Raw genomic sequence first — 20,372 nt, 5'->3', positions numbered from 1 at the left:
CTGTTTGTTAGCATTTTACCCACAGGAGAACTTATTGCAAAATTGGAGTCAGTCCTCTAAAATGCTGCCACTGCTCCATCAACTGAGTTGATGTAATATTCTAAATCCTTTGTTGTCATTTCAACAATCTTCAAGGCATCTTCACCACGAGAAGATTCCAGCTTAGGAAACCACTTTCTTGCATTTATCCATAGGAAACAACTTTTCCATTCAAGTTTTATCATGAGATTGCAGCAATTGGGTCACATCTTGAGGTTCTGCTTCCAATTCTAGTTCTCTTGGTATTTCTTAGCACGTCTGCAATTACTTCTTCCACTGAAGTTCTGAACCCCTCAGTGTCATCCATGATGGCTGGAATCAACCTCTTCCCACAAATCAAAAATGTTCCTTAATGGCATCTGGAATGGTGAATCCTTTCCAGAGGTGTTTAATTTACACTGCCCAGATCCATCAGAAGAATCACTATTTATGGCAGCTATAGCCTATGAAATGTATTTCTTTAATAAGAAGACTTGAAAGTAGAAATTATCCCTTGATCTGAGAGTTACAGATAATTGTTATGTGAGCAGGCATGGAAACAATATTCGTCTGATTGTGCATCTCCATCAGGGCTCTCAGGTAACCAGGTGCGTTGAGCAATAATATTTTGAAAGGGATCTTTTGCCTAAATGTCCATCAACTGATGAATGGATAAAGAAATTCTGGTTTATATACACAATGGAGTACTACGTGGCAATGAGAAAGAATGAAATATGGCCCTTTGTAGCAACATGGATGGAACTGGAGAGTGTTATGCTAAGTGAAATAAGCCATACAGAGAAAGACAGATACCATATGTTTTCACTCTTATGTGGATCCTGAGGAACTTAACAGAAACCCATGGGGGAGGGGAAGGAAAAAAAAAAAAGAGGTTAGAGTGGGAGAGAGCCAAAGCATAAGAGACTGTTAAAAACTGAGAACAAAATGAGGGTTGATGGGGGGTGGGAGGGAGGAGAGGGTGGGTGATGGGTATTGAGGAGGGCACCTTTTGGGATGAGCACTGGGTGTTGTATGGAAACCAATTTGACAATAAACTTCATATATTGAAAAGGGGGGGATCTTTTTTTTCTGAGCAGCAGGTCTCCACAGTGGGCTTAAAATATTCAGTCGACCATGTTGTAAAGAGATATGTTATCATCCAGGCTTTGTTGTTCCACTTATAGAGCACAGACAGAGTAGTCTTAGCATAATTCTTAAGGGCATTAAGATTTTCAGAATGATAGATGAGCATTGGTTTTAACTTAAAGTCACCAGCTGCATTATCCCTTAAGAAAAAAGAGTCAGCCTGTGCTTTCAAGCCTTGAAGCCAGGCATTGTCCTCTCTTCTGTAGGCATGAAAGCTCTAGATGCTCTAGATGGTATCTTCTTCTAATAGAAGGCTGTTTCATCTACATTGGAAATATGTTGTTCAGTGTAGCCACTTTCATGATTTATCTTAGTTAGATCTTCCAGAGAACTTGCTGCAGCTTCTAGATGAGCGCTTGCTGCTTCGCCTTGCATGTTTAGTTGTGGAGATGGCTTCTTTATTTAAACCTCATGAACCAACCTCTACTAGGTTCAACTTTTTCTTCTGTAGCTTACTCATCTCTCTTAACCTTCATAGAATTGTGAAGAGTTGGGGCCTTGCTCTGGGTTAGGCTTTGGTTTAAGGGAATGTTGTGGCTGGTTTGATTTTCTATCCAAACCACTACAACTTTATTCATGTCAGCAATAGGGCTGTGTTGCTTTCTTCTCATTCATGTATCTACTGGAATAGTGCGTTTAATTTTCTTTGTGAACTCTTAGCATTCACACTTTGGTTAACTGGAGCAAGAGGCCTAGCTTTCAGCCTCTCTTGGCTTTCATCATGCCTTCCTCACTAAGCATAATCATTTCTAGCTTTTGACTTAAAGTGAGAGACTTATAACTCTTCATGTGACTTGAAGACTTAGAGGCCATTGTAGGGTTGTTAATTGGCCTAATTTCAGTATTGTTGTGTTACAGGAAATAGGGAGTTTCTGAGAAGAGGGAGAGAGATGCGGGAATGGCTGGTAAGTGGAGCAGTCAGAACATACTTAACATTTATTTATTAAGTTTGCCAACTTATATGGTCATAGTTTGTGGCACTGCACAATTAGAATAGTAACATCAAAGGTCAGTGATCAAAGACACCATAGCAAATGTAATGCTAATGAAAAAGTTTGAAATGTGAGAATTACCCAAATGTGATACAGATACACAAAGTAAGCAAATGCTCTTGAAAAAAATGGTGCCAATAGACTTTTTCAATGCAAGATAGCCATAAGCCTTCCATTTATAAAAAACAAAACAAAACAAAACAAAACAACAACACACAATTACCTGTAAAAGGTACTAAAATGAAGCCCAATAAAACAAAGTATGCCTGCAAAGTCCTGCTGAAGATGAGCTCACAGTCTAAAATTACAAATTGTCAGGCAACAGTCCTCCAAGAGATAGAATTAGGCACAAAACATGCAACAGGATTAGAACCTAGGAACTAAAATAACTTAAAAATTTAATTAACAACTTATTAACATGAATCATTTTGTGATTAAGGACATACAAAGAAAAAAACCCAGCTATAATAAAAGAAATGACACTTAAAATGAGAAAGAGTGAGCATGATGGAGAAGATAAAACTAGATCCCTGCCTCACTCTGTATACAAGATAAATTCCAGATATATTAGGATTTAAGTGTGAAAAGCAAACTTTAAAACTTTTGGAAGAAAACATAGAATATTATGACATTGGAATAGGAGAAGTTTTCTTGTACAGGACACATAAATCAGAAACCATAGAGGAAAGTTGGATAAATTTGAGCTTTATTAAAATGAAAAACTTCTTTGGGAAAAAGGATATCATAAAGAAGAAACAAATAGTCTGAGGAAGATATTTGCACCCTATATAAAAAGGAATCCCATAACTTAATAAGAAAATGATAGTCAATCCAGTTGAAAAAGATATTAATGGTTCACATAAGAGGCAATATAAATGGTTGATAAATGTATGAAAAGATGCTCCAGTTCACAAGTAATGAGGAAGTTGCAAATAACAACAAAAGTTGGCAAGGATGTGAGGAAACAGGAACACTTATGCATGTAGGGGCATATGTTGGAACCACCATTATGGAGAGAAATTTGGCTGGATCTAATAAAAATGAAGATGTACATACCATCTCTCTCACCTGTCCACAGAAGGCAGGTAGTTGGTGAATACCAAATGACCAACTGACTTAATCTGAGAAATAAAAAAAAAAAAAAAAAGATATTTTCATTGATACAAGTGGAGAGGATTGCATTTTGAATAACTTTTAAGTACCTGCTATGCCTGCCAACAAGCAAAGAAAGGCGACTAGTTAAAATTATGTATTTCAAAATAAATGGGCACAAGAAGAACTTCTTGGGAAGTGAAGGCACTGCTAATATAGCCATATGAATTTAACAACTGAAGACGAAAATATTTAGAAGCACAAGGAGAGGAGCCAAATAGCTTATGAGCTTGCTATGGAAAAGCAAAATTAGCCAGCTCCAAAACTGTCTTACTCAGCAATACAATTTATTCAAAAGTGCAATATTGAAGTCAGATTCTGCAGTGCAAACTTATCATATGGTTCTTGGGCTTTTAGCTATAAGATGAAACTTTAAAATGCTTAAATACACTTGCACAGATTGAATTTCCTGATTAAAAAAAACTTCTGTTTCTGTTGTAGTTTTTAAAATAATTGACTCCTAAGCATCTTATTTTTCTTGAATTGGCCCTTGTGCAAAAAGTTTGTTCATTGCTGCCCTAAGTGTAGCTGTGTGTAATAGAAACAAAGGTTTAAAAGGAGGGGATTCACCTAACTGAGCAATGTCGGAGACAATGGGAGATATTTTTAAAAGCACTGGCCTTTTTCCCATTGGAAAGCATCCACCCAGTACTATCATGCAGGCTGCCACTGATTTGTCTCTTTATAAGACCAATCATTATAGGCACATAGAAAATAAAAACTTGAAAAAAAGCTCAACATCACTCACCATCAGGGAAATACAAATCAAAACCACCATGAGATACCACCTCACACCTGTCAGAATGGCTCACATGAACAACTCAGGAAACACCAGATGTTGGCGAGGATGCGGAGAAAGAGGATCTCTTTTGCAATGTTGGTGGGAATGCAAGCTGGTGCAGCCACTCTGGAAAACAGTATGAGGCTCCTCAAAAAGTTAAAAATAGAACTATCCCACGACCCAGCAATTGCACTACTAGGTATTTATCCAAAGGATATAGGTGTGCTGTTTTGAAGGGACACACGCACCCCAATGTTTTTAGTAGCACTATCAACAATAGCCAAAGTATGGAAACACCCCAAATATCCATCTATGGATGAATAGATAAAGAAGATGTGGTACATATATACAATGGAGTATTACTCAGCAATCAGTGAAATCTTGCCATTTGCAACTACGTGGATGGAATGGAAGGTACTATGCTAAGTGAAATTAGTCAAAGACAATTATCATATGACTTCACTCATATGAGGACTTTAAGACACAAAACAGATGAACACAAGGGAAGGGAAGCAAAAAGAATATAAAAACAGGGAGGGGGACGAAACATAAGAGACTCTTAAGTACGGAGAACAAACAGAGGGTTACTGGAGGGGTTGTGGGAGAGGGGATGGATTAAATGGGTAAGGGCATCAAAGAATCTACCCCTGAAATCATTGTTGCACAATATGCTAACTTAGATCCAAATTAAAAAAAAATAATTAACTAATTAAAAAAAAAAATTTGCTCCTGTGATTTTGAGAAATGACCAAAGGGAAACTATTTGTTCTGCCACTCCCAAACCTGTGCATTTATATACCTTTGAATGAATGTATGTTTGGTCATGTGACTAACTAGAGATCCTTCAGTAGGTTTCACACTCAAGGAACAAACACACAGTCCCAAGGGTAAGAGCAAATACCTTCTCTACCCCAGACATTGATGACTGGGCCTTAAGGCCTTATTTGATCAGGTAAGCAGGTTTAAAGGGTTAAATAAGGAAATAATGAGTGAGGTGGGAGAGGTTGCCAAGATTTATGACTTAATTCATCTACCTGCACTGCTCCTTTGCAATGGAGTGGGGGGAGCAGTGTCATTTTTCACTCAGCCTGTTGACTGTTGAAAATGATTGCCCTATTCTAGTCTAAGCTAAGTGGGTTGAAGTCTTAAAGTGACAGCAAGATGACAAGTGCACTTTCAGACTTGGGTTTTCAGTGTTTCCTTGGTTTTCAGAGAGGACAAGGGGGGATAATTAGGAAAAGGAAGTCTTATTGTAATAATGTCAGGCTTAGGGAGAGGGAGGTAGATGTTTGTGGACCTTCAAAAAGAAAATACTTATTAAGTCAAGCTCTTCAGGCTGATAGAAAACAGAGGCACGTTTTCAGGATACTGAAGGAGCCCCAGTGCTCCAGAAGGCACCTTTGATGATCGCTTCATCAGTCAGGGGTGGCTACTTTGGGCCCTGGATGTGCACAGGTGGGCCTTAGCATAAAAGGGCATCTGGTGGGCATTCTAAGGGAGGAGAGTACTGTGTCCTCTTAAGCCTCCACCATCTGGTAACACTTTACAAATCCTTCATACCTTATCGACTCCTGCTGCCTTAGAGTGCCTTTCCATCAGAAATACCACTTATTCTGAGTCCTGTGAACACACTCGCGGTGGATATTGACTGCTCCTTCGCCCCAGTAGCTCTAGGATTTGCCTCCAGGTCATTGTATCAGAGCGTGTAAGAACTGCATTGTTTGGTCAGAAGAGGGATTTTGCAAATAAGGAAGTAAGACCCAGATTGGTGAAGTGACTTGCTAAACTAGTCACTGGAAGAACCAGCTCCTAGACTAGCTGTAGTCTTGTGCTGGGTGCCTTATCCTTCAATGTCTAGGGATAAAGGGTGTCCTGGATCTGGGAGAAATCTTTCAGGAAAAGGGCATTTTCCTGTCTTCCCTGTCAGGTCTTCATATCCTCCACTGTCCCCACCCCCTTGCACTGCCCCAAGCCACTTCCAACTCATTGGAGGGTACTACTCACTTTAAACCCCACACAGCAAGAGACCTGGAAAATCCCTGGGCCATGAAGAAGTCCTGGAACAAAACCAAGTATCTGCAGACCTAGCACAGCAGGTGGTGAAGTTACATCTCTATGCAATTTAATTACAAAATTCTCTTTGTGACTGAAGCGTAGGGAGAGGTTAATTTTTTTTTAAAGACCCAGTTTCCCCCTCTTGCTTGGTAACCCCCAGGCATTTCAGCTCATGAACACAACGGACCTCTAAGTGTAGGGCAGGAAAATGCACTTGGACTTCTCAAACATTTCCACTGGCAAGTCTGGGAATTTTTAGAAAGGCAGCCTAGCACTGGGTTTGAGTAGAGTTGCTTAGAGTTCTGGTTCTCATCATGTTTTTCTCAGTGTTTGTTTATAAAATTTGCAGATTTTATGTGCTTTCAGCTTTTGAAGAATGCATTAATAGCCTTTAGAGGCTTTCGGTAGCATTTTTTGTGTTCCTTTAAGAGGCATATCTCCAAAAGATAGGGTTTCACTAATTAAAGCCGGAGAGCAGACTGGAGGGAGTGGCCGCAGGGCTCCATGCAAGGGGTGAGGGATTGGTTCTTTATTCCTAGGACCCTCCATCTCCCCTCCCTCTGCTGTCCAGATGAGGAAGCATATGTGTGAGATTATGTACCTATTTGCATGATGAAGAGGTACACATTGCATGTGGGAAGGAATGAAATCATCAATACATACCGTTAGTCATTGTAAGTAAAAAGCTAATACCTCTGTGTCCAATAAGTGAGATATTGTGGTTAGAAGAAAGATACAATTTTTACAGGTAATTGAATTAGAAACATTTTTATAGGTTGCACTTGCTCAAGCTACTTTATTTCCCACTGCTTCCTAGTGTTGGCCCTGGGGTTCTTTCCAGCAGAACCCTTCACTGTCCATCACTGCAATGTGCTTGTTCCTCTCTCTGCCTTCCTTCCAGAGGCCCTTTTCCTCTGGGCCAGCCAAGCCCTGCCTTGGTTCCAGCCTACTTCCCAGCTCATTTCCCCCATTGGATGCCCTCTTAGGTAAGTCTGTCCATGTGTATGGTCTGAATGCCTCATTACAGTAAACAGCTACTGGCTGCTGTTGTATTCATCTGATGTCTTTTCCCCTCTTTGCTTCATGGTGCACCTCCTCCTCCTTTGGGAGAACTGTGTATCACTCACTCTGTATGGTTTCTCTGGTGTACATTCTAAGAATCCTTCTTTCTAACACTTGTTACACTTTTTCAGGGGCTTCTCAATAGAGTGGAAGCTATTCAAGAAGGGAGACTGCCTGTAGGACTTAATCACTGGGCCCTCCCCGCCTACCTTGCTGCCTAGCTCACAGGAGGGGCCTAAGGAATGCTTAGAGAAGGAAATGAATAATCAGGAGCCAGAGCATCTTGATCCGAAGAAGAAGGAAAATGTCTTATTCAGATAAGGGAAAACTTCACTTTTGCTTAGACAAGTCAGTGCTCTTCTCATCCATACATGTCAGAATTTTTCTTCTTTATGTATGCTTCAGTTTCACTACAATGGTTAGGTCAGAATGAGGCCTTCAGGGCTGAAGCCCATTGTAGACCGATCGGACTTTCTAGGAGGAAGTCAAAGTACAGACACTGGACAGAAATTCTTTGGGCAACAGGGAAATGTAAGGACATAAGGGTTGCTGACAAGGGGAGAAAGTGTAGGTAGGGGGAGGAAGTGTACCTAGGGGGGGCAATCTTGTAGTGCTCTGCAAGCGTAGTCTTGAGACATTTGGAAATGTCTACTCTGAACCTTCAAGCTCAATGAAACCACTCTCTGGCCTCCTTCTCAGTTGGGGCATTTTTTGTTTACATTTTTGCATAATTATGCATTTCCAGGTTAGAGGCTGGAATACCAGGGGCTTCACCCCATTGTTTCACTGGGGGGTATTTGGAAGAGCTGTGAATAGCAGAATAGACTCTCTCTCTCTCTCTCTCTCTCTCTCTCTCTCTCTCTCTCTCTCTCCTAACCCTCTTCTACTTGATTTCTACACTAGAGTGACCAATTGGATCTTTATCTGAAAACTTCTATACCTTTTGGGATGAAGTCTTAATTTAGCATAAACCAAAGAAAAGCCAAGCCAAAAAAAGGAATAGTCAGAAAAATTACAGATCACATGCCCTTTTAAGGATTACTGACCCTGAGCTAAAATCTGAATCACCTCAGTATCCTCCAGACTCCTTATGGGTCCCTATTTCTTCTCCTTCCACTTCTACCCACCTTTCATGATGGCTCTAATTTTCCTCTTAAGTGATGCAAAAAAAATAATATATTGCCTTTCAGGGATACTCAGAGTTTAGCAAAGGACAAATCCATAAGCCAAAGGAATGAATCTCAAGGTATTGGATTTAGGTGTTGGGGGTTGGGGGGGGGGGATGGGATTTGTCTGGGGTAAAAGAACTTTTTTAGAGCTTCTGAAGTTATGCCATTTAGGTGCCTGCCAGTCAGCCTATTCTTAAGGCAACTCTTCCTTATGGGATATTGTTATATGTGATTTTTATTATTTCTAGCTTCTCATACATCTTTCCCAACCCTAGCACTAAACTCAGCAGTTTGGTCAGAACAATCCTATTTCAACAAGAAAATTCAATATTCCCTGGAAGTTTCAGGCCTTTCCTTTAAATTTTACTGCACAGGACTTTTTTAGATAAGAGACTATTTGTTTTTCATGTTCAAGTTCCCAGTACATAGTACAAAGCCTGGCACATAGTAGATGACTAGTAAAATGAATGTAAGTGATTCTAACCACATTGGTATAACTAGCCTTTGTTCACTTTAGAACAGATACTGTATTTGCTGGGAATCTGGATAAGCAAACAGACTGGTGTTGATTCTTTACTAGTTTGTTTTCTCTTGAAAGCTTACATAAAAGTTGCTTAAAATAGAGGGGTTTATTTTTCTCTCTACCCAACAAGAAGCCCAGAAATAGGGCCTATTCTGGAGCCTTATGAGGATATCAAGGAGCCAGACCTTTCCATTTTTCCGAGGCTCATTCCTCATTTGGTCAGAGTTGTCTTCTTCTCTTATGGTCACAATATGGCTGCCACGGCTCCAAGCACTACCTTCTCAGCAGCTGCATTTGGTCAGGGTCCCTCCTAATCTTTTTCTGTAATTAGGGAGGAAGTCTTCCCCAGAAACATCAGTACACTTCCTCTATACCTGAATGCCCCAAAGTAGATCACATGGTTCCTTTACATCAGTCACAATATAGGGGAATGAAATCACCTTCAGGGGCTTCCACATTCTCAGTCGTTCTGACCCAGGGGAGCAGTTGCTTTTCTCTGACCTCCTTGGCTCCACTTCCTGAGCCCAGTGGACAGAGGGGGAATGCTTGTCTGGTAAACAACCAAGAGTGTCAGCCCAGACTCCATCATATCAATATTCCTCTCAGGCTTTTTTTTCTGCAGATATAAATCCAAGTTGGCTCCTTCTCAAGGCAGATATAGAAGGAGGAGACTTTAAGAGCCACAAGACTGTATTATTATTTTTAATTAATAGAAGTTTTTAGAAGTTACAGGAAGAGTTGAACCATCCTGCCACAAAGCAATTTTAAAGGAAATTATCTTAAAATGTTTTCATAAGGTTAAAGATCCTACCCAAATTTACTTCTCTTCTTAAGAGAGAAACATCACAAACTTTACCATGAACTATACTTAATCCATTTGCATGGGAATACTTGAAATTTTGACTGATATCAGATCTTTAATATTAGAGCTTATAGTTTTTTACAGTATATTTTTTTTAACCCATTCTAAATTCAATCATCCTTGAGGTCAAAGGTAGATGCTGGAATCCTGGTTTACTTTGTTTTCCTATTTTCTTGTCATTTATGTGGCACACAGAGTCACTTATCAAATCCCACATTTTCCAGGTTAATCCAGTCAAATCCACCTTTAGGACAATGCTTCACTGTACCTATGCAGTCAGGTGTGTGTGTGTGTGTGTGTGTGTGTACACTCTATCTACTCTTAAAAATATGGAACTGGTTTCTAGATTCTAAGACAACAGACTTAGAATGGAATGGAGATCTCAGAGAGAGAGAGAGAGAGAGAGAGAGATTTCAGACCCTGTATCAGGGAACTTGACCTAAGAAAATGGTGCTAATCCAGATCAATAGTTTAGTGATGATGTGAGGAAATCTAGGTTACTACATAAAAAACAAAACAAAACAACAGGATCAATACTTTATACCTATATAAAAGAAGACTTTAGCTGGATCAAAGATCTAAATATGAAGGTAAATCCATACAGTTAGTAGAATAAACCATAAAAGAATATTTTTGTGGCTCAAAATGAAGAAGGGGATTCTAAAAAGACCAAAGCCTTTGACCATAATGGTCAGAGAGGATGGCAAATTGGAAGAAGGATTATCATCATCAACTAAATATTTACAATGACTTAATTGACAATGGGTTTATATGGATAGTATACAAAGATTCTTGCAAATCAGTAAGAAAAAGACAAAAAAAAAAATCATTGCAAAAAATGGGCAAGGTAAAAAAGGAAAGTCATGTAAGAAGAAATCCAAATGGCTAGTACATATGTGAAGACATGATAAAATGAATAATAATTGGGGAAATGCATTAAAATGAACTTAAAATGCATTAAAGCAGCCATGATATACTACTTTATTCCTATAAAATCATAAGTTAGAAATTTGATAATGTGAAGTGTAGGGGAAAATACACGATGACACAAACTTTTGTGTATTGCTGGTGGGAATACAGCCCAGTTCAGACATTCCGGAGAAAAATGTGTCAGTGCCTAGTCAACTAATGTGTATGTATCTTACTTTTTGTTTTTTCAAATGTTTATTTATTTTTGAGAGAGAGATAGCACAGGCAGGGGAGGGTCAGAGAGAGGGAGAGAGAGAAAATCCCAAGCAGTCTCTACACTGTCAGCACAGAACCCAGTGCGGGGCTTTAACTCATGAACTGTGAGATCATGACCTGAAACAAAGGCAGACGCTTGAACAACTGAGCCACCCAGGTGCTCCATCGTATGTTTTTCAGTAACACCATTCTTGAGAAATTCTCACTCAGGTCGTTAAGAGTATAGATACACATGTGTATCATTGCAGTTGCTGGGCCAGTGGAGAATTGAGTAGCAAATTAAGAGTCCATAACCAAGGCAGTTGATTATCGAAGGGTGGTGAATTTTGGAATACAATGTAGTTAGAAGCAAAAAATTAGATACACAAAGAAATCTTAAAAACATGATGGGTGCAAAAAATAAGGAAAAGAACTGAGTTTTTCTAAGCACAATATAATTTAAGTAGAGTGAAAACACGGACATGCAAAAAATACTGGACAATTTATAAGGAAACACACAATTCCAAAGATAGGTATCAAACCCATTCAGGGTATAGCTCAATGTGGGAATGGGGAAGGGGGCAGTTATTAAGGACTACTCAGAAAGCAACAAGAAATGAAGCAAGAGCAGGACATGGCGTGAGTAATGAGGATAATATGTCATGATTCAGCCAGCCCTCAGTATCTGAGGTCCAATACAAATAAGTAAAATAAAAAGACACAGTAAAAATAACCAGGGAAAGATCTCAAATGCTCAGTTTAATTTTAAGTACTGCAGAAAGGGTATATGTTTGATGATTTAACACTCCCTCTCCTTCCTGGTTGTTTGCTTCTTATTAGTAATTTGAAAAAAACATTCTAATATGGGAGACGGCATTTTCTGGCTCTCTTCTAGTATGGTTTATTCCTTGCTTCTATGGTAAAAGTGCCCTTATTATAGCTGAACATATGGTTATCTGAAATAAAGATGACTTCAAATACCCCTTGCAGTTAGGGGGCCATGAGACTAAGTTGTGGTCGGTGAGATGTTAGGAGAACATTATCTCTCATCAACTATACACAAGGATTTTTTAAATCTCCACATCCCATTTGCTAACATCCAGCATTACCTATCTGTCTGGCTTTCAAGTCCTAGGATGTATAGAACCTGACAGACCAGTTCTTTACTTTCAATCAGTAGTAAACCTTTGTCAGCCTCATACAGAACACATCCATACTTCACAACATCAAAAGTACCATAAACAGAGCAAAACCAATAGGAATGTATTCTTAGTGTGGGTTGCCTCTACAGAGACAGGGCAGGGGGAGAAAAGAGCTGCAACAGACTTGTCCTAAGTGGCCAGTGTGGAGGGCAAGGTCTAAAGGCACCAAAGTTGTAATTCCAGTTTGTATGCTAATTCCCACTAGTCCCTAAACAGGTCAGTTCATTCCATCAGTAAAGTGGACAGACTAATAATGGCCTCTCCTTGGAGCAATAAGAAGTAAAGTCTGTGAAACACTTTGAAAAAATCACTGTTGTTACAGTTCACAGAGAGGGAAACACTCAGAAACAGAGGCGTTGGGCTTAGCAGGGACAGAAAAGGTCAGCATGTCCCAGCCTGTGCACTGATCTAATTAATCACTGGGCAACCCTCCCACCGGCCAAATTCAGATGTCTGTCTCTCTGTATAATGTCTAGAATGTACAGATGAATATGAAAGAGTCAAAGTTTCTACTGAGAGATTAAAATGCCACTTTGAGTCTGTGCGTCTGTGTGCATGTGTGTGTACGTGCACATGTGCATATACGAATGCTGTTGTAGATTTGTAATATAGGTCAGTATGCATCTCTTTTAGAAAATCTTCTGGATTTTTGCCTACACTTGAAATGCACTCAGGGCAGCAGGTAGCATTGTGTTTGGCCACAATAATAATAAGCACTAATAAAACATAACCATTTCAACTCTATGTATAACCCCCTGCCAGAGGCATCAGTGCCTTCAAGCTTATGTAAGAGTCCAGTGCTTTGTGGAAAATGTACATTCCTGTTTTTCTTATTATACTATTCCATAGCCTTGCCTTATTATTTTGTCTGGTCCAGAAACAATGAATTATTGGATACTTTTTCACTTCCACTTTTTAAAAAAAGTTGTAACTGTTAAATTCTGGGTTTCCTACAACTCTAGTGTCTGTTCTTTGCAGGATAGACTTCGAGGGTTTTCTTCTCCAGGTGGAAAGCATATCTCCCTTTTACCTGTGCACATGGAGAGACTTGCCAAAGCTGTTCTCTAGACAGAAAGAATTTAAGTCATGTGCAATCTATTCCAAGGAGCACATTTTGTAACTTGATAGAATGACTTTTCTTTATTCCACAGAAAATCTGAACCCAATGATATTCTGGCTTTATTCAAAGCATTTGCAAAAGGGAGACATTTATTATGGTTGCTGTAGTTATGCACTATCGAGCAAAGTGCTTTAGCATTCATAGGCTGGTGGGTGTAATCCTGTCAGCTTCCAGAGGAAACTAAGGATAAAAATACCAATAATATGAAAGTGAATTGTAACATTAGTCCCCCAAGTAAGGTTGAATTTGCAAAGTATGCAAATGAGGATGGTTATCTCCTGGTTATGGCAGGAGTTACTGAATCTTAGTGGAAGAGACATAATTTTGTAAAAAACTAAATGTTCTAAATATGATTTTTTATATATTTTAAAAATACTTTTCTTATTGACAGAGCATCAAAACCAATTCATTCATTCAGCAAACATTTTTTAGAAAAGTACTTTTTGCCAAATGGGGAACTTCAGCATAGAAATAAAAACTTTATGAAAAGATTAAGTAGAAATTATAGATCTGTAAACTGCTATATCAGAAATAAAGAATTCATTCAATGTGTTTAACTACAAGACTGGACACAAAAGAAGGAATCAGTGAATTTGAAGACAGATCAACAGAATGATCCAAACTGAACCACAAAGAGAAAAAAGAATGAAAAAAAAAAAAAAAACCCACCACTAAATAGAATGTTCTAGATATCTGAGACACTACCAAATGGTGTCAAAGAAGGATAGGAAAAAGAGATATGGGGCAGCAGAAACCCTTTAGGTATAATGGCTAAAAATTGTCCAGAAAGACATTGACCCACAAATTAGTCTCTCAAAACCCTCTGGAAGATTCCTACTACCCCTGAAATAAAACCCAAGTTCATAGAGTAAACCTCTATGTGTATGACCTGGCTCTTTCCTACTCTCCCAACCTAATTTTTCTGCAGATTTTTTTTCATCTAGGTTACTTCGGCTGATTTTTTAGTTCTTATTCCAAAATGTTTTTTCCTGGCTGGTACCTCTGGATATTCAGATTTTAGTTCAAACATCAAATTCTCCAGAAAGATATTGTCTCTAAATTGTACAACCCCATCTTCCATTCCCCACCCCCCCCTGCCTATTGCTCCCTATTTAATTCTTTTATGGTTATTCTATAGCATTTATAATTATTTGGATTTGTTTTAATTTTTTCTGACTTCACTATTTTATTTCTTACACTAGAAGGTAAGCATTCTGAAAGTATGAAGTATGTATTTCTCATACAACAACATAATCTCATTGTTTGGGGCACATAGAAGTTCAACATATATATACACATTATAGGGGCACCTGGGTGGCTCAGTCGGTTAAGCGTCCGACTTTGGCTCAGGTCATGATCTTGTGGTTTGTGGGTTCCAGCCCCGCATCAGGCTCTGTGCTGACAGCTCAGAGCCTGGAGCCTGTTTCAGATTCTGTGTCTCCTTCTCTCTCTGCCCCTCCCCCACTCGCACTCTGTCCCCCTCTGTCTCAAAAATAAATGAACATTAAAAAATTTAAAAATATATATATACACATTATATATAAAATTGTGTGTGTGTGTGTGTGTGTGTGTGTGTGTGTGTGTGTGTGTGTGTGTGTAAAGCAACACGGAAGATTTCAGGAATTACAGGGCTCTGCTAAGATTCTGAGTAGCTCAGCTTACATTCACTGATGCAACTCACTCTTCCAGCTCATCTTCACTTCCTCCTTCTGCTTCTCACGTTAGTAGGGTAAAAGAGCACATATTTTCACAATATTTTTACCAAAGAAGACACATAAGTTTGCTTCATCCACACAGATGCCAATCAAAATCAAAGAGAAAAGGGAATAGGAAACTGAGGCTATGTGGTTAATTTATTTTAGACTTGCTGCCTAACTGATGACTAACTCAGGCTTCTGTTAGATTTGGAGTTGACTTTTCCAGAATTGACTTTTTCAGTCTTTCCTTTATTGGCCACTTTCTCTACTCAGAACTGAGCTTTCACAAAAAAAAAAAAAAAAAAAAGGGAAAACAAACTATTTAATTAAAATAATATACATTTGAATAGGTCTCTTAATTTTTATAAGTATTTTATCTGTATTAACTTTTCCTGAAGCAACACTGTAACAAAACATAAATGGGCCAATTTTAAAATATTTCTATCAAAGTTAGAAAACTTAGGTTAGAGAGATTAGGTGACTTCCAAGATCAACAGGAAAATATCTAAGTTGCAAGTATCTAAAATTATCTCTTAACATTTTTTTTCTGCCAGTGTTTATCCTATTGACAAGATACATTTTCAATCTCTAAGTCTTGGGTTATCTACTATTAATGTTTTATTTTCATAGATAGGGCCTTTGAAAATCAGGCTATTAAAGTCTCTGATGGGGAAAGATAGAAATAGCAAGAAATAGTCTTACCACGAGGTCAGAACTAAGACCTTAACACACTCTCACAATTTGTATCTGTCCCTTGCTTCTAATGTGGTTAACTTACAATCTTGTTGTCCTGCTTTCTTCCAGAAACCAAAATGCCAGACAGTTATCCCTATTGTATCTTATGTTATGCTCATCAGATTATTAGTGTTTTTAACCAGCAGCCATGCATTTGGCATATATAAGAGAAAATAATTCCCAAGTCCTCTATGAAAAGGCAGAGTTGAAGAAGGCATGTTGATGAAGTACTTGCTTCAGATGCCATCTTAGTGTCTCTGTTTAAATATGTCTTAATATTTCTGAAACCATCATTTTCATTATGAAACTGCCACCCCCAACATGAAACTTAATTCTCCAATTTGCCCCACCTAGCAACTTTGTGTCTTCACTAAGCTTTCATTTTATAAAGGATGACAGGAAACCTCCTTGGTTATGGCTTCAAGGAGTAATGATGTGCTAAAATAACATGGCATTGTCCCAGTTCATGCTTTAAATCCTAACTTTCTCTGGGGTGAGATTCAGCCAAGTGCCTTGTCTAATGAGAGCAGTGCTGGGAACTTGAAAAGGAAATAGTAGGAACAGGCTCCAATTACAAGCCAGCAGGAGAAATAATGTACATACATGTAATGTAAAGATATTCATTCAAAAATTACTTACTGATTCCCAATTCCATACCTATCCCTGAGCCAGATTCTAGAGACATAAATATTAATAAATAAAACAGTCTCTATTCAAGGAGTTCATAGTGAGGAAGACCTTTTCAAACTACCCAAACTCTGTAAGTAGACCTTTAATTACAGAGTACTTATGAAAGTCCTTTGAAACCTGTAAAAATGCTAGGCAAATATTAAGGCATTTAAAATTCTATAGTAAATGGAAAGTAACCATGAAACATTTTTAAAATTCTCTTTATTGGGCCGCCTGGGTGGCTTAGCTAGTTAAGTGTCCGACTTCGGCTCAGGCCATGATCTCGCAGTTCCTGAGTTTGAGCTCTGCATCAGGCTCTGTGCTGACAGCTCAGAGCCTGAAGCCTGCTTCAGATTCTGTGTCTCCCTCTCTCTGCACCTCCCCTGTTCACTCTCTCTCTCTTTCTCTCTCAAAAATAAAAATAAACATTAAAAAAATTTTAATATCTTTATTAATCAAAAGCTTATTTTGTCATCTTTTTTTCTTAATCCTTTTTTCCCTTAATCCTTCAAAAAATTTTTTTTAAATTTTATTTATTTATTTTTAGAGCTAGAGAGAGCACAAGTGGGGGAGGGGAAGAGAGAGAGGAAGAGAGAGAATCCCAAGCAGGCTTTACACTGTCAGTGCAGTGTCCCATGTGGGGATCAAACTCATGAACCTTTGACCTGAGCCAAACTGACTGAGCCACCCGGGTACCCCTCCCTTAATCCTTTTAAAAGGATTTTTTTAAGGGGTTCAGATTTCTAAGATTCTAATAGGTTCTTCCCATTGGAGGAATGGCCAGTTTACATGGTTAGAGTAGTACCAGAGACTAACATACAGTTTCTGGATCATAATACACACACAGTTTTTATTGAATGCCTAAAGGAAGGCATAATTTGAGTCATAAACAGATGGGATGGGATAAAGGAAGGCAGCATATGGCAGTGGAATTTTGTTGAGTGTAAATAGCAGCAGAGCTATTCCTGCTTTCTTTGGGCCATAATCTCATGAGAATAAATGAAGCTCCATTATGATTACTCCAAATGTTTTATGTGCCAAGCAGAGACTTTATGGTACACAGTGGAAGCTTAGTAAACCTTCAGGACTGGTAAAAGACAACTTTTTCATTTGACCTGCTTTTAAGGGAAACACCTTAATTTTTTCTTTCTTGTTGTTCAGTCTTAGATGCCTAACTCAATGTGGTTTCCATTCACTGTGCAAAGAGATATTTAACTAGTTCAATAAATAATTCTAGAGAAATAGCATCTTATTTTGGCAAAAGAAGAAGGGTGAGAATGACAGTGATCCCTAGGGATGATGATACTAAGAGGAGGCCTCAAGAAAGGTTGGATTTGCCAAGTGATGGCCGTATCTGAGGAAATTTAGCTACTAAGACAGAGATCTTTCTTTGGGCACAGTTGCTGGAGTCTCTACTATAATAGTTGTAGTCATTACTGGGCATCAGTCCCCCAAATTATAGAGATACATGGAAAGATTACATGACTTCAGAAAACACCCACGAAAGCAGTGGAATCCTAGGAGGATTTCTAGCTGTACAAGTTTAGATCATCAAGGACAAAGAAAGGACAAAAATATTTTAAAGATCGGAAAAAGTTAAATGCTCTGAAAAAAGGGTTAAGCTATATTTTAAGATTTAAAAGTCCCCTGAAGCTAGTAGATTATAAAGAGAAGAGCGAGGTGACAGTGATAATCAAGGCAAATTTCAGCCTTGAATTGCAATGTCTAGGTCCCAGGAATAGGCATCACAGAAACTCCATTGCTTTTTGGTTTCGAAATGTTGCAAGCAAGGGCCTAGAAAGACATTCCTAAGAAGTAGACGATAACTGGCTGTCCGATAAGAAGTGGGACTCAAGGCCCAGGCCAGTGTTCTAGTTGTGCAATCTATTTCTCTGTAGAAGTGAATTGGGGGTGAGAAGGTTAGAGACAACAGTTGGAAGAACTCTCTGTCTACAGAGAGGCAACCTGCCCAGACTCTCCCATTGGATTGCCAAGGTCCAATTACTACTTCCTTCTTCATGACTATGGGCAAATTTCATCAATCTCAGAGCTTTGCTATTCTCTTTGGTAAATTTGGGTAACAGTTACAGTCTTGTCTCAGTCTTGTTGGGTGATTACATTCTATCAGTAAGCTAGGACATGGTGAGTGCTCAGCAAACAGTAATTATTTAATATTGATTTACCTGCTGCCACAATTCAATAATATACTGGTAATCAACATGTCATTACTGTAGATTTGAGGAGAGTCAGTTTTAAAAACAGGAGAATTCGTGCAATTCGAGAGTGGCCCAGTGACTGAAAAGCACCCAAGGCTTTCTAATATCATGGCTGTCAAAGATCTGCAGTGACCAACCATGGACAAAAAGCAATTCACCTTCATAAATGAAGAACCACTTCTGTTTAGAGAACCTAGTATAAGGATTTACACTAGAGGTGAAGTTTCTCATCTACTGAAAGACTAGAAATGATGAGTCACACCCATATATTTTATAGCAGCAATTTTCTTGGAAGAGTAAGTTGTAGATCCCTTTTGAGCAGAGCATTATGAAGCCGGGAATCCAGTGAGTCAAAGGTGATTCTAAGTGAATGGAGACGGCATAGGATTCTAAGACATAGTTATTCCAAAATAAACCAATATAACCAAACATACTGAGATTTCTTACAGGGATGCTTAAAGACATTCAACATAGAATACAAACTTTTTCTCTGTTAGGAACAGCAGCCTATTACATAAAGCTGGAAAACAATCTTCGGTCGTGTTTTTTTGTCTGAAGCTCTGGGTTCAAACTCTGTATAGTATTAGGGGCTGTCAGTATTTGAACCTACTATAGATTTTCCAGTTCTTTTTCTACCAATTCTCTTAATTTCCACAGTGAGCTTTCCCATTCATGTCCCATATTGTTTGATCTCTGAGGCTTGGCTCATGTTTTTATTCTCCCCGCAGAGTCTTTCCCTTTATCACCACAAGTCAACATCCAACCCATCTTTCCATGTCCAACTCACATATCTTTTTGCCCCCAGAGTGTAGCCTGATTCCCCAACTGGAAGCAATGTTGGCTATCCCTATGCTCACCAAGCTATCTGTATATATCTCTTTCATGGAATCCACTTTCTCCTTTGTATTATAATTATTTGACCAAATAATTTGACTAAATAGAGCCTCTCTCATAGATTATAAGCTCTCTGAAGGCAAGGTTCACTTCTGATATATCTTTAACTCAATTTAGTGAATGTTTATTAAATACATGTTGTGTACTAGGCACTTAGTTGGTGTTCTGCCTCCTTTACAAGACCCATTATTTGCTGGGATATGGTTACTAAGTGAATCAACAAGTGAGATAAGTGAGATAAGTGATCTCAATCTGTTCCTTTGGTTCTTTTTCAGTCTGTCTTCCAAATGGTCCCTGTAAAAAATAAATTCAAATCTAGAACACACACACGTGCGCACACACACACACACACACACACACACACAGATGCACAATTATCCTATGCCTTATCCTAGATAAGAGAAGCTTTACCATAGTGCATCTGGCTACAGCCCAAAGATGATCAAGATCTGCTAAAACAGAAACTAAATTCTAACCACATCAAAAATATATCTTTATGTCCTTTACACAGGGATTTTATTTGGTTATTTCCTCTCCAATTAAATTGTAACCTCCTTTTGGGTGGAAGCTGATTTGTACCTTTTTATCTGGAGTCTTATAGATAGTAGAAACTCAATAATTTTGGGGGGGATGTATGGCAAATTCAAATTTGTATTATGCAGTAATTTAAAACTATAAGAGATGTACCATGTTCTATAAAGAAAGAATAACTGGATATAGGTAAAGATTGAGAGGCTTCATTCATTGTTGTCATAGATCTTTTAAAGTAATTGGAGTTCATTCATTGGCTGACTTTAGGTTAATTTTAAGAAAAAAATTAATTCAGATGTTTCAAGATCCCGCAAAATATTGTTGGCTAATAATATCTTGTTTACCTTAAACACTGAAGGTTAGACAAACCTCACCAAAAGAAAA

General features: G+C 38.5%; 1 protein-coding gene across 1 annotated transcript in view; it reads left to right on the top strand.

The window, feature by feature from the left end:
• Positions 1-20,372, top strand: part of ANKRD55 (ankyrin repeat domain 55) — a 590,869-nt gene that overhangs the window by 344,211 nt on the left and 226,286 nt on the right. Inside the window, exon 5 of the mRNA XM_042939212.1 lies at positions 2,023-2,069. The gene's annotated coding sequence lies outside the window, so the exon portion shown is untranslated. The remainder of the gene's footprint in view (positions 1-2,022; positions 2,070-20,372) is intronic.

The sequence above is a fragment of the Panthera leo genome, chromosome A1 (genome assembly GCF_018350215.1).
Source record: "Panthera leo isolate Ple1 chromosome A1, P.leo_Ple1_pat1.1, whole genome shotgun sequence".
Lineage (NCBI taxonomy): Eukaryota > Metazoa > Chordata > Mammalia > Carnivora > Felidae > Panthera > Panthera leo.
The sequence above is the reverse complement of the archived record's forward strand: the minus strand, read 5'-3'. Positions and strand labels throughout refer to the sequence as shown.